General features: G+C 47.4%; 1 long non-coding RNA gene across 4 annotated transcripts; it reads right to left on the minus strand.

Annotated features, from left to right (window-relative positions):
* Nucleotides 1-1,142: 1,142 nt before the first annotated feature.
* On the minus strand, nt 1,143-10,657 carry LOC120100018 (uncharacterized). Of its 4 annotated transcripts, XR_010063229.1 has the most exons (4): nt 10,449-10,657; nt 8,578-8,676; nt 4,071-4,131; nt 1,143-3,729 (listed from the first exon to the last, which is right to left on the minus strand). It is a non-coding gene; the product is annotated as an uncharacterized LOC120100018 (long non-coding RNA). The 4 variants fall into 4 exon arrangements; XR_010063228.1 differs by lacking the exon at nt 10,449-10,657 and having other exon boundaries at nt 8,578-9,038; XR_005499639.2 differs by lacking the exons at nt 8,578-8,676; nt 10,449-10,657 and adding an exon at nt 4,289-5,474.
* Nucleotides 10,658-12,561: the final 1,904 nt, after the last annotated feature.

Consider the following 12,561-nt stretch of genomic DNA (forward strand, 5'->3'; position numbering starts at 1 on the left):
CCTAATCCTCTACAGAGTGAGACCCTGTCTCAAACAAACACAACTTAGAAAAGGTGAGGATGAGGGGCAGAAGGGTGAGAAGGAAAGACTGAGGGAAACCACATGTCCGTGAGCAGTCTGTAAAAGTAGGAGGGTCTCTGCCTCCACTCCTTGCTTCACATGTATTTTAAAGAAACCCCTTTATAGCCAAAGCCTGTCAGTTGACTGTGAGTCACAATTACTAGAATGCAGGAGGCGCTGAGTCAGTCCCCACCATCGCATAAAACTTCGTTTAGTGGAAGCAGAAAGATCACAAATTCAACTCGGTTCTGGCTTACACAGTAAGTTTGAGGCCAGGCCTATCTCAGTAATACAAAGTTTCTTCAAAAAGCCAGACTGCCTTTAACAGAGCCAAGTTTCTCACTATGGAAGAAAGACCTCCCCTAGTTTGTTGATAAGCTACTTTAGGTGACTTGTTAAGTAATATTGCCTTAGGTATAACTTTAGATCAAAATCTCCCCTTTTCTTTTAAAGTAAATTTTGGTGTGGATCTATGTGAAGGAAAAGGTTCACGTGTGTGTGTGTGTGTGTGTGAGTGAGAGTGTTTATATGTGTGTGTGTGAGAGAGTGTGTTTATACATGTGTACGTGTGTGTGTGTGTGAGAGTGTTTATATGTGTGTGTGTGAGAGAGAGAGTGTGTGTTTATACATGTGTACGTGTGTGTGTGTGTGTGTGTGTGTGTGTGTGTGTGTGAGAGAGAGAGAGAGAGAGAGAGAGAGAGAGAGAGAGAGAGAGAGAGTGTCAGACAACAGGTCTAAGTTAATTCTGTCCAAATTCCCATAGGTTCCAGGAATGGAATTAAGGTTTACTGGGGAAAGCACCTTCACCTGTTTGGTAATCTCACCAGTCGGTTTACCTTTTTTTTTTTTAACCTTGTATTATGTGTGCCTTATTAATCCATCTCAAACCCACATTTTAAAGTCACAAAGCTAAGAAAGGCTTTGTAAAAGCAACAGACACCCTGAGGTGGAGGTTTGTAATGCAGACAGAAATTCCTCCTTCTTTCAGAGTATAGGGAAAGATAAAATCTTGTCCCCATCCTGTTGGTTTAGTGGCCGAGTTTCCCAAAGTTAAATTGACAATAATTAGATGAAAAGGTGTCTGCTTTATCAGTATAATACTTTTATTCACGCAGGGCTTCACAGAGACGTGAAAGTTAGTATAAACATTTCAACAAAAGGAGAAGGATTGCAGAGAAGAAACTACACAAAGGAAAAGGTGTTTGGGCCTCCAGAGGTGGTCCAGTGTAGACAGGGAATATGTGTGGGCAGGAAAGGAAGGGTTACTTTACATTGTTCATGCAAATTGATCGTAAGGCCACTCCTTCAGTCCTGGGGCTTGGATCTTTATCATGGCACGAGAGACAGAGGAACATTTATATCCTACTTTAGGAGAGGGGAGCAGGCAGAGTGCTCCCAGGGAAGGCAGGGGGGAGGGAGAAGGGGGGAGAGAAGGGGAGAGATCCTAGGGAAGGCAGAGGATGCTCCCAGTGGCTGCTTTCTTCTCAAGTGCTTCCGTCTCAAAATCATCAGTGGGCCAAAGTAGCGTGTCTTAGAGTGGTATGTGGTCTGTTGCCCTTCATGTTGTTCTCCTCCTGTGTCTGAACTCAGAGAGACCTGACAATTCAGTGCCAAGCCGTGCTTTCTTATAGGCACTACTATGCTCTGCGGACAGAGCAGCAGCCACACTCAGTCAGGGCAAAGGATCCGGCACTCAACCTCTGATGTGTCCCTAACTGTGGCTCAGCCTAGAGAAACAAAGGCCAGGTAGGGATAAAGGAGGCCGTGGAAGGGTCCGGAGCAACTGCTGGGGGCCTCACCCTCTCCTGCATGCCCAATCGTACAGGAAATGGTCCTCAGTTTTTAGGGTAGGTAAGAATCACCTGGAAGGTTTATGTGAACAGATCTCAGGGCTTTGTTCAGAGACAGCAGAGGTAGGGCACCCAGCTGCTTGCATTTCTAGTGAGCCCCCAAGGATTCTGCTGTGGGTCAGAGCACTGTCTCAGGGCTAGGACTGTCCTTCTGCCGGCTAGCTGGGAGGGGAGCTTCTGTGTCACTGAGAGAGGAGGTAATGTGTCACTGGAGACCGGTGGGAAGAAATGGCCTATGCTTATGTCTGTTACATATACACTAGAAAGAAAAGGGCTCACCTCCCCACACCCTGCCAGCATTAGCTGGGATTCCAGGATGGTGCCCTTAGAAGGGATCTCTGAAAGGCGCTGTTTACAAAGGTGTGGGCAGAGATGATAGTGAAGCCACGGAGTCCAACGACCATGGGAATCAATCTATCCTCACCCTCTGCATACAGAGACAAGGACCGAGGATGGGAACGGGGCAGTGTGGGGGTGGGGAGGTGTAGACAAAACACTACCTAGCATAGGCAAGGCCTCCTCGGGCTTGCATTGAAGCAGGACATGACAGCTAGATAGGGGATAGACAGGCGGGCAGACAGATAGACAAACAGATGAAGGCAGTAGCTGTGCTTCCAAGAAGCTGTGCTAGTAAGAGGGGGCCTAGGCTAAGCAAGCATGTGTCAGCTCAGGTGTGCCCAACCTTTTGACATCGTGACATGATGCTGTCATCTCTGACACTAAGGAACTATGAAACTGAATTATTTTTTAAAAGTCACACAGGGGCAGGCTGCATGGCTAGGAAGAGAAGGCCATGCCCAGTCTGACAACCTTGGTTTGATCTACAAACCCCTATGTGTTGGAAGGAGAGAAATGACTCCTGCAAGTCCCCCTCTGATCCCCATGTGCACCTGTTGGCCTCTGGGCTCATTCTTTTAGAAAGGTGGAGGCCCCTCTCATCCCCCCCTACCCTCCATACAGGCTACACGGTGCTAGGAAACACATACGCACCGTCCCTTTAGAAATAAATGCTCTTTAAAATTGCAAAACCACGTCCCCAGCTCTGAAAAAAATAGAAAAAGAAAAAAAAATTGCAAAACCACTCACAGTGTTTTGAGTACGTTCTTCAATGTGTATGGGCTTGTCTCTACAGATGTCCTGGGACATGTGTACCCAATAGAAGACTGGCTGGGCTGACAGTTAATTCTTACTCAAAGAAGTTGCAAAGTCATTGCCAGAACCCAGTTACCCAATACTGGGCCATTGTTCCTGGGTAAATGCGGGGTGAGGTGCCATGGGCCTTGGATCCCAACATGAAAACCGAGTGAGCTTAGGTCAGTGAGGATGTCCTCGAAGCAGAAGATTATGAAGTGAAGGACTCTGAGCCAGTGCCTGGAGCCCAGTCTAGGGCAAGCAGGGATGGTGAGGGACCAAGCCAATGAATAAGGGTATTTATATTTCTGTGACTGAGAAGTGTCTCAGAGACGGGGACAGGGTGAACACTATAGGCCTTCACAGAAGGGTCAGGTCACATGGAGCTAGCACTCACAAGAACTCTCAGGACTTGCAGAGAACTAGTCAGGATAATCTAGAACTGTTGGCCTCTGGGATCCTTGTCTAAGAAAGGCGGAGGCCCCTCTCATCCCTCCCTACCCTCGGTACAGGCTACACGGTGCTGGGAAACCTTCCGAATGCTCTTTCTGCGAGCCCTCATCTGCCGTGTGCCACGGAAGCCCACTTGTTCCTCTGCGGCACGCATCGGAGGTGTAAGGAAAGGCGCCTCCGCCGAGGGGCTCCATTTACTTTGTGCAAAATGGCCATTGTTCCTCTCCTGATGGTCCTGAGATTAAACAAAAAAGAGTTTAATCAACACATGTTCTCTCCAGCCCATCACAAAGTGAGGGTGTTCAGTGGAAGCTGGAAGGGCAGATAGGCGAAGCATGAGAAACTCGCCATGAGGCTGCAGGGGGTGGGGGATGGGGAGGTCAAGTTGCTGGGTTCCGTACATCTTTCCTATCTGCCCAGCTCTTTCCCGGTCCTTCTTATAAATATGAACTTATTTCATATCCCAATAACCTTGATGGGTGAGTGTTGATTGTCCTGTTTTGTGAGACTATGAGACCTACAGAAGCCGAGTGCAAAAATCCATGTTGTCGGGCTGTTGTGCAAGAGGCACCTTACCTAGCACCTGTGTCTCCAGGCCATGTCTTCTGTCGCTCTGCTGTCTCTTCTCTTTTCTTCCCTTCGTAAGAAAAAAAAAGCCTCTTTAAAAAATGTTATCGCATTCACTTTTTATTTGTTTAATTTAATTTGGGGTAGGGTGGGGCAGACAGGGTATTTCATAGCCACGGGCATTCTCCCACTGAGCTCTGGGGATTGAACTCAGTCCCCAGACTTACCCGGCAAGCACCTTTACCTGTGGAGCCGCCTCACTGGCTCTGGGAAAGTCCTTTGGAGACACAATTCTGGTCGGAGGCAGAGGCAAGTGTACAATAGTGAGGCCAGCATGGTCCACAAGCAAGAGTCCGCTTCACAAAACCAAACCAACCAAATAAACAAAACCCCCAAAGCCAGCCCAGATCTACTCTATCCTAAAATATGCCCTAATGAAACTCTCTTGCCAGCAAAGGTGACAGGCTCCCTCTCGCTGCCCTCCAGGGACTTCCTTGTTCTGTTTAATCCCCAAACACTTCCTCATTCTTCTTTGCCTCAGAGCAGCTGGATGGGATGGACCTGTGAAATGACAGGCTCTGGGTGGGAGGAATTTGATGACACCCGAAAACTATGCAACCTCCCCTTAAAACAAAGTAAGAAAGACTTTCTCCAGTCCCAGCCTCTTTATCCCCGCCTGGAAGGTAGCGAATGATTGTCATCTTTTACTGAGAGGATTCTAGAGCTAAGGTCAGGCTCTGAGGCAAAGGCTGGCGATCAGGTGATCAGCCAGCAACACCTCCCATGAATCAGGAAGGATAGACCGTGCGTTTAGTGTCTCAACTTACGCTAACTTTCCAAAGCCTTGTTATTTCTTAAGAACTCCGTTAATTTTCTTGTGAGCATGGCCTGGCTCAGGGTCGATGCTCCACACAGAGAGGTACTCGAATTTGTTGAGAAGGAACTATCTGCCAGGCACTGGAGCAGGGTACACAGCCACATTCACTGCCATTCAGGTTGTCTCTCAACAAGTATTGGGAGCCAAGTAAACTTAAGCATGACCTCAGGAATCTGTTGGGAAAACTTACCTCCTTTGTACACTGGTCTCAATGCCAGAATTTTAAAGATCCTAGCAAAGATTTCTTAGATGCCAAAATAAACTCAGAGAAGTTTCTAAAGAGGAACTTATAGACGGGGTAAATATGTTAGTATTTGGGGCATGCATTTTTCTCACTGAACACAATGAACCTGGTTCCATTAATGTTTAAAATTCTATTCATGTAATGTGTGTGTGTGTGTGTGTGTGTGTGTGTGTGGTGTGTGTGTGTGTGGTGTGTGTGTGGTGTGTGTGGTGTGTGTGGTGTGTGTGTGTGTGAGAGAGAGAGTGTGTGTGGTGTGTGTGTGTGGTGTGTGTGTGGTGTGTGTGTGTGTGGTGTGTGTGTGTGTGTGGTGTGTGTGTGGTGTGTGGTGTGTGTGTGTGAGTGTGGTGTGTGTGTGGTGTGTGTGTGAGTGTAGTGTGGTGTGTGTGTGTGAGAGAGTGTGTGTGGTGTGTGTGTGTGTGAGAGAGAGAGTGTGTGTGTGTGGTGTGTGTGTGTGGTGTGTGTTGGGGGGAGTGCTGGAAGGTACACGGACCACCATGCACATGCTGAGGTCAGAGAACAGTTTGAGGTAATGGCTTCTCTCCTTCTATCCTGTGGGTCCTAAGGATCAAACTCAGGTCATCAGATTTGGTGGCCAGTGGCTTTAACCAAGAAGTCATTTGGCCAGGCCTGTTCTATTCACTTTTATCTCCAGCACTCATCTGGCTCTACATTAACTCAAAATGATAAGTGAGGGACTAAGTAAAGCTGAGCCCCCTTTGCTAATAAGGCAACCAGGAACATGCCACAGATTGTCCCTCTAGTGGCCATGAAAGTCACAACCTCACCTCCCACCCTGAACCACCCTTTTTCTTTTTCTTTAACTTAAGAGCTTCACACTCATTTAGCTTTTAAATTCTGTGTGTGCACCTTCCAGGCTTTCACAACAATTTTCTGCTCCTCAATGAGGAAGCACGCTCTATCCCATAATGGTCTGGTAGGCCCTTGATGACTGCTTCTCTGTTTTAGACAATTGCATAAGGACTAGGTTTTATAGCAGGAGGATGGAAGTCTGCGGACTGGGGCGCTTTCCCAACCTTCTTGGTATAAGGGTGAACAGTCCACAGCGGGCACTGAGACAGCTTGAGGCGGCACCCTAGGAAAACCTGCAGCCCTGTGTCAAACCCTGCCCGTGCTCAAACCCTGCCCGTGCTCAAACCCTGCCCGTGCTGAATGCTCCACATACTGCCTCAGAAGGAAAAAAAAGAAAAGCTATTTCTTTTGTTTAATCGACAGTCAACACTTAATGATGTCAGATTACAGTAATGCCTCAGTAGGCATCTTAAACATGAACAGGTTTTACACCTTTGGTCCACATTGGGTTTGTTTTGTTTTGTTTTCCGAGATAGAAAGTCCCACTATGTAGCCCTCCCCAACTAGTCTAGAACTCACTGTGGAGACCTGACTGGACTCAAACTCACAAAGATCCTCCCGCCTCCCCTGAGTCTATGCCACCTTATCTGGCTGGTCCACAATTTAAAAAGAAAAAAAAAAAACCTTTCTTCTTTGGTTTTGTTTTTTTCCAGATGGTTTCTCTGTGTGCCTCTGGCTGTCCTGGGACTCACTCTGTAGATGAGACTGGCCTCGAGCTCAGAAGAGATCTGCGTGCCTTGGCCTCCCAAGTGCTGGGAGTAAAGACTTGAGTCACCATTGCCCAGCAAAACAAAAACAACAACAAAAAGACCACACTCGGCAACTGCTTTTGTGTGTGTGTGTGTGTGTGTGTGTGTGTGTAGGTTCATAAAAAGGCCGTTTCTAATACCTAGGAGCAAACAGCCACATGCATGCTGTCAAAGACAAGGGGTTCTTCACGTTTTAACTATCCCTGGACACTGCCTCTGTCCAGGGAGGAGCCGAGGGCAATGGCTTCAAGGTAGGTAGACCAAGTGAGAGGATTGGAGAACCACTGTGCCTGAAACAGTGACCACAACAGGTCAGCGCTGCTTGGTATGAGCAATAGGAAGAAGAAGATCTCAGAAGAAACAGGGCAAAGCTGAAGGGCTCTGAATTACTTCTGGTGGTCCCCCAAACATGTACATGTGCACATGGACTTGAGTGCGCGCGCAGCCCTCCCCCATCCCTGTGCGTGCAAAACCACGAGTGCGCAAATACGAGCAAGTGTGCACAACAAGGGCGTGCACACAGCTTCCCTCAGCTGCCTGGACCCTTCAGATGAACTCTTGATGGTAGAACAGGCTGTGTAGCTCAGGGACTAGTCAGACACACATTCCAGAAGGTTGACTGTTCAATTCCTATCTCAAGCTCATTTCCTTGGAGCCCTGGGAATGAATCTCACTAAACAGCAGCTCTGCACATGGTCGTTCCTGCCTTCCTGCACCTTCGGCTGGGGAAACATCTGCTCCCAGCCAATTAGCTGTGTAGTTCATAACTTGCTTTCTCCTGCCTCAAAGAAGCCACCGGAAGGGCTAGCCGCCTCACTCCTCCCTCCGAGGCCCTGCCTCATCACTTCATATCCTCACCCTGTTTTAGGTTAGGGAGTCTTTGGAATTATGAGGAGGGTTGGTTGCTATGGTTTGAATGAGCCCTTCACTCCTATGGAAGCCCCAGCATGATGGTCCACACCTGTACTCGAATGCTACTCAGGATGCTGAGGTAGGAAGATGGCTGAAAATAGGAGATGAGAGCCAAACAGACAGGGAGACCCAACCAAGAACAAACAAACTGCATGCTGAAATGCAGGCACAGCGTTGTCAAGAGGGAACTTTTAGGAGATAATTAGTCTGGGGGGCATTTGTTCGATTCACAAATGTGAGTTTGTTACCAGAGGGAGTTTGTAATAGTGACACAGAGGCAGAGAGGGAGGAAAAGAGACAGACAGACAGACAAGACAGAGACAGAGGCTCTTGGAAAAGAAATACTGGCTATGAAAAAGATCAGTAAGGATGATCCCAGTGACATAGGAAAATTTGGGGTGTCTGTGACAGACCCTTTTTTGGCTTTTGATGACTAAGCCTAGGAGTTAGGGTGCTGGTCACTCATAGTCACAACGAACTAATGGCTTCTTCCATGGTCTCACCCCACAAACTCGAAGCATGAAATTCATGGACCTCAGGTGCTGAGTTTTAGAAAGACGCTGATAATAGATTCCTAGGTGGGCTCTTAAGAGAAAGTGAGAAGGAGAAGCCCCTGTACCACAGGAGCAGGTCCCTAGCAATGGGGTGCCACTAAAGGCCACTGTTGTGGATTAGTAAGGCTTTACTGATGAGGTACAGAGGGAATATGAACAAGGGTAGTTCCCGATTACAAGGTTATAAGTGTCGGGCCTCTTTATGCTCGCCCTAGCTCTGAGTAATGACACGGAAACTTACAGTTATTTAGAATAGCTTTAGGCCTTTGGTTATTCCAGTTCCCAACTAGCTCTTACAACTTCTACTTACTCTGTCTGCCATGTGGCTTGTTTCCTCTCGGTCTCCAGTACTGGGGCCCGCTTCTTCCTCAGGCTGGTGAGTCCTACCGGCATCGGCCACCACAACAGGCTTTGTATTAAAACCAGTGGGAAGGGGAGAGAGGAAGTGTTTACAAAATGTGTGCAGGTTCCACTCAACGATTGGAATAACAATACCAAAGTCTGGCCTGTAGTCAGATTTCTGCTGGAACAGAAATAAGCATTTGCATAATACAGAGATAATCTTTGCACAGCGTGCAAAAAGAATATCCCTATACAAGGTGTCCAGGCACTTCTCATTTACATCCTTACAGATGGCTTCCAGGAAAAAGAGTGCTCATTTAGGAAGAAGAGTGAGAAACCAGACCCCCAACCCCTTCCTGCCACCCTCGGCCTCTGGGCAGAGTAGACGCTTTCAGTATCTCTGGCCTCACCAATCGAGTTGTCTAAGGGAACAATGACGTTTCCAGTGTTTATTCAAGGTGGGGGTGGGTCTTTCCCTTTTGGAGTCTTCTACCCTACACTGCTTAGCCAGTGTCTACCTCCTGTTCTCACAGCCTGATGTCATTGTTCCCCTTCGCTGTGCTGGATTTGGGTGAGATTTTAAAGAGTAGCATCTAAGGACACAGTATGGCTGCCTCTTGTTTTGTTTTGTTTTTTTTTTTGGCAGAGTCCCAGTCTGTAGGAAGTCTCACGGATCGAATGGATCAAAGAAGATAAAACTGTCTGGACTGAACGACGAAGAAGAAGAATCCGATACAGACAATAAATATCTAAAAAAAACGCCAGTGAACATCCCAAGGGTTCCTTAGGGGTGCGGAGCTTTCCTGGAGGAAACGCATCTCTAGGGTTGTGCTGTGAGAGTGTGTAGTCCCCTCTCTACCTGCAGATCATTCTCTGGATGTGTTTGTGCAGTTGAAATGGGAGCTCTTGGCTTCCATTCCAGTGGCCACACACCCCCAGTTTTTGCATGCCTCCCACCCCGAGGAATCCTTATCTGTTTGGTACAGTAAGCCAAAATAAACTCTCCCATATGCTGTGTTTGGTCATGTTTTTTTTGTCACAATCAAAAGTAACTAACACGGAGGATAATGTAAGTACTCCACCTCTGGCTGAGCACCCCATGGTTGCTTGGTTCTCCACATCTGACCAAGCACAAGCCTACACTGACCCTCCTCCACTGCCCAAGGACTCTTTTCTACAATCAAGAATGGGAGCTTCGCTAATCTATGGCGTGGAGATAATTGCAAAGGCAACTTAATAAAAGAATAACCGTGGGTTTCTAGGAGATCCTCAGACATGGGTTCTTGGCCACATTTACAGAACCAGGTCTGTGTTTCTTCCTGTGGAGTTAGATTTCAAACCAACAAGAAAGCAATTGCTTAACCCCATAGCATGCCACTATGGTATCCATGGGTATATCTCAGCAGGCCAATTACCACTGAAGCTGGCAGGGTCACATGTAGGTAAATCTGTTGATGACTTTCTCTCTCCAGCAGTCTGCATAGCACGGTCTGGTACTATGGAAGCTAGCCAATAAGGAGGCAGTCTCTCTCTCTCTCTCTCTCTCTCTCTCTCTCTCTCTCTCTCACACACACACACACACACACACACACACAGACACACACAGACACACACACATACACACAGACAGACAGACAGACAGACAGACAGACAGACAGACAGACAAGATAAAGTAGTAGATTCCAGATGGCTTTCTCAAATATTCTATTAATTATCCTTCCCTACCTCTTTCTTACTCCCCCACCCCCTCCCTATTTGTCTTAGGTTTTTACTGCTGTGAGCAGACACCATGACCCAGGCAACTTTTACAAGGACAACGTTTAATTGGGGCTGACTTACAGGTTCAGAGGCTCAGTCCAGTATCATCAAGGTGGGAGCATGGCAGTGTCCAAGCAGATGTGGGGCTGGAGGAGCTAAGAGTTCTACATCTTGTTCTAACGGCTGCTAGAAGCCTGGCTTCCAGGCAGCAAGGATGAGAGGGGCTTAAAGCCCACGCCTACAGTGACACACTTCCTCCAACAAGGCCACACCTCCAGATAGTGCCCCTCCCTGGGCCAAGCATATACAAACCACCACACAACTTAAACCTCATCCCCATTATTCTGTCCCCTTCATACTGCCTGTTCAACTATTCCCCACCCCACCCCCAAGCTCTAATTGCTTTAACTGGTTCCTGGTTCCTGGTTTGAACAGGTTTCCAAATTAAACACACAACATTAAAGTCTGTGCCACATTCACACTAAGATCCACATATGAGAGAAGACAAGCAGTGGGGTCTTGTTTTTGTTGTTTATTTTTTTAAACTTCTTTTAAAATTTATCATTTTTATCACAGGGGGTGGGACACCATGGCCACATATGGAGGTCAGGTGACAACGTGCAGAAAATCAAACACAGGTCTTTTTTAAAGATTTATTTATTTATTATGTGTAACTACACTGTAGCTGTCTTCAGACACACCAGAAGGGTGCATCAGATCTCATTACAGATGGTTGTGAGCCACCATGTGGTTGCTGGGATTTGAACTCAGGACCTCATGAAGAGCAGTCAGTGCTCTTAACCACTGAGCCATCTCTCCAGCCCCCAAACTCAGGTCTTTAGATTTGTGTGGCACAAGTACTTTACTTGCTAATTCCTTGTTCTTTGTTGTTTTGAAACAGGTCCTTATATCGGCAGCCAAGACTGGCCCTAAACTCACTCCATATCCTGGGCTGGCCTCAAACTCACAGTCATCCTCCTGCCTTAGCCTGTGCTGAGATTACAGATGTGAGGCATCATGCCCGTTTCTTTATCCTCTCAACAGGTGACTGGGGCTTCAAAGATGGTCTTGGGCTGATTTATGAGATCGGGCAGCAGCAAGGAGCCTGAGGATGCTGGTTTCTAGGCCACTGGTCCTGTGTAGCCACTCTGGGGAGTTTAGGGTCTGATACTAGACATTGACTGTCCTGTTGCCATGTCGCAGCTGGGGGGGTCCAGGGAATTGTTAGACTTCCCTTGGTTGGAATGGAAGTCAGAATAGAGTAACAGGATAAATATTTTGCTCAGTGCTGTTGGGGCTTCAAATAAGGTGCCTGGAAGGTTGTCATCTAAAGAAAAATCTACCCTGGGAGTTGTCATAACAGTCGCTACGAGCCAGCATTCCAGCCGTGCAGGCGACCCGTATCTGGAGGGAGCACGGTGGTAGTAAAATGAGGTCTCAGGATTCCGGCCAGTCACACATCTATCTGGGAAAGGCTAAAGGAAACAGTTATTAAAAACAAAACAAGGGGTTGGGGATTTAGCTCAGTGGTAGAGCACTCGCCTAGGAAGCGCAAGGCCCTGGGTTCGGTCCCCAGCTCCGAAAAAAAGAACCAAAAAAAAAAAAAAAAAAAAAAAAGACAAAAACGAAACTCAATTTTTTTTTATAAGAAACTGCTCTAAAATGTCCCTATCTAATATAAAACAGCCTGTCAAGACATAACACCAAACCTTAAAAGTACAACACACATGGGATATTTTACCTTTCCAGACTCCAGAAAAGTCTATTTTCTCTCGGCCCTTCCATCCCTCCTGTCCCGCAGAGAACCAAGCCTGCACTGCTCTCCAGGCAAGTACTCTGGGCTGCAGTCTGCAAATGTGGAAGCAGATGGATAGCCCGGTCCTTCTGGACAGTGACTGTTCTTTGTGACCATGGGATTTCATGTTTCCCATTGCTTGCCTTGGGGGTAGAGCTGTGTCTCACCTCCCAGAAAGCTGTTTTGCATGAGTTAGGCAGAAGCCAGGTGGACAGCACCCTTCCTGTTGACTGATATGGATGGCCACTTGGGTGTGCTAGGGAAGAAAAACAACAGGTTCTGTCTTCCAAGCTCCGAGGGCTTCCCTCAGGTACTTCCTAGCCTGCATCACTCACGTACCTACCTCGCACAGCCCCAATATCGCTAGAACCTCCCACTTTGACAGTGACTGTAGATTAG

Source organism: Rattus norvegicus, chromosome 1 (assembly GCF_036323735.1).
Source record: "Rattus norvegicus strain BN/NHsdMcwi chromosome 1, GRCr8, whole genome shotgun sequence".
Lineage (NCBI taxonomy): Eukaryota > Metazoa > Chordata > Mammalia > Rodentia > Muridae > Rattus > Rattus norvegicus.